Raw genomic sequence first — 2,763 nt, forward strand, 5'->3', positions numbered from 1 at the left:
TTGAATGAAAGTTCGTCTTTTCATCAGGTGGTGCATGACATCTTAATCAGTAGATGGACTAAAAGTTACACACCTCTTCATTGCTTGGCTCATTCTCTTAATCCAAGGTAAATCTCAGTTTGTTTTACTATTTTCTATTAGATTTCATATATTACCTCACATACAAAACTTATATTTTCTTTTGTTTAATAATAGGTATTATTGTAAACAATGGCTTGATATATCTCCGAATCATGTTGCCCCACATAGGGACAATGAGATTTGTATTGAAAGAAACAAATGCATACGCAGTTACTTTATGGATGCAAATGAAAGGCTAGAGGCAACTGCTGGATTTGTTAAATTCTCAAGTGCTGAAGGAGAGTTTGGCCAATTTGATTCATTACAAGATAGGTGGAACTTGAAACCAAAGGAATGGTGGGTAATTTATGGATCTTCAGCCCCTAAACTCCAATCAATTGCATTGAAACTTCTCTCGCAACCAACTTCTTCATCATCTGCTGAGAGAAATTGGAGCACATATGGATTCATTCACTCATTGAAAAGGAATAGGCTCAATCCAAAAAGGGGTGAGGATTTAGTTTTTGTTCATACAAATCTTCGTCTTCTTTCAAGAAAGAGTAAGATTTATAATGAAGGAGTAACAAAAATGTGGGATATTGATGAAGATGAATTGGATCTATTTGATGGAGCTGGTATTCTTGAAGTTGCTACTCTTTCTCTCGATGAACCTAAACTAGAAATTGCATTCATTGGAGAAGAAAATATTGATATTCAACCATGATTTTATTATTTATTACTAGTTCTAAGTGTGATTTATTTAAGCAAACTATTTTTTAATTTTATTATTTTATCGTTATTTAAATAATATAATTCTTATTTATTTTTATAATTGTATTTTTAAATCATTATACTAACGTACCCGTACCTTAGTTTTTCTAAAAATGTCGTACCCCATACCAGTACCCATACCAGGTACTGGGTACCTACCGGTACCTATGCAACGCAGCAAAAGACACAATTTAAGTTAGAAGTAGGAAAGTTATTACCTCTATACACTAAAAGGTCTTTAGTAGGAAGCCTATTCACAAAAAGTCTCCAAGCAAAAGCTTTAACCTCCATCTTCCAAATCATTTCCAAAGCCTCTTCATTCCTATTAAAGGAACCAAAAGGTGTACGCAAAGAAGCATACCGGTGGTAACACGAAGAAACCGTAAAACCCTTTTCCGAACCAAGTAGCCAACACACGGAATCCTTGTCTACATTCAAACCCCCAAAATTCTCTAAAAGAGCCCGCAAAACCGTTAACTTTGATAACAAACCTGCCTCCACAACCTCAACCTCCGAGATTCCTAAATCTCCCCATATCCACTCCCCATCACACATTCCTCCCATAGCCGCTACGGACACTTTTTTCAAAGAAGAAAACGCAAAAAGCTCCGGAAAAGCCTCCATCAAAATAGTATTTTTTTTAACTAACAAACTTCCCAAAATGGAGTATTAAAACCATTACCCACTTTAAAACAACAATTGGAAAGAAAAGGGTCCTTAGCAAAAGGAGTAGAAAAACCAACCTTTAATAAGTCCCGCCACCAAAGAGAAGAAGACGAAAGTTTGAAGGAGTCTCCTCCACATAAAACATGCATACTTACATCACCATAACGAGCCTTCAAAACCTCACACCACAATGACCCATCTCCATAAGCAATTCTCCATCTCCACTTATTTAAAAGGGCAAAATTAAAATCTTTAATATCTTTGATGGCTAAACCTCCTTTTAAATATGGCAATGTCACAACTTTCTAACTAACCCAATGAATATTCTTCTTCTCAACCACTCCCCCCATAAGAAATTACTTTGTAACTTGGTAAATTCTTTAACCACTTTAGCTGACATCTTATAGAAAGACATGGTGAAAATAGTTAAAGAATTCAAAATAGACTTTAAGAGTGTGATCTTACCTCCAAGACTAAGAAAATGGTTTTTCAACCCATTCAAACGCTTTCTCATCTTTTCCAAAAGCGGGAACCAAGTTGCCTCCTTCCTAGGATTGAAACCAATGGAAATACCAAGAAACACGAAATTAGTAGCTTCAATCTTGCAAGAAAGGTACAAAGAGGCGGCTTCCAAGAAATGAGATGAAATAATAAACTTAACAAACTAGACTAAAGAAAACAGATAAATAAAGGTAAAGTACATGATTTTTCATTGATAGATCTATAATTCTTAATCAATATGATTTTTCATAAATTTTCCTTTTTTTTAATTATTTTTTAATTTTAAAATTCATTTTCTTTTGTAGATCTAAATTCATTGCACCACATTGTATTGATCTCATCACAAGTATATCATTCTGTTTTTTTTTTTTCCTTTTCAAAATTTTTAAATAATTAGAATATTTTCACTTTTAAATTTTGACAATACACTATTTTGTACTCTATCCGGTCTCAAATATAAGCAAAAAAAAATCTATAGTCTTAAATATAAGCTAAAAAAATCTATAATTATTATATTCAATGTCACAATGTCAAATATACCTCTATAATTTTTTACATTTTAATGTTTGCAAAGATTTTCAAACAAAAAATAGGGAGGGAGTATCTCATTATAGAGGCATTGATATTTACTTAAATATGATATCGGAGGGAGTATCTCATTATAGACGCATTGATATTTGAATTTATTTAGTTCCACTTTTGTGTTGCTTAGTATTTCGTTACTTGAACTATTATATTGCAGTTTTGAATATTTTGTTACTTGAA

The sequence above is a fragment of the Vicia villosa genome, unplaced genomic scaffold (assembly GCF_029867415.1).
Source record: "Vicia villosa cultivar HV-30 ecotype Madison, WI unplaced genomic scaffold, Vvil1.0 ctg.000358F_1_1, whole genome shotgun sequence".
Taxonomy (NCBI): Eukaryota; Viridiplantae; Streptophyta; class Magnoliopsida; order Fabales; family Fabaceae; genus Vicia; species Vicia villosa.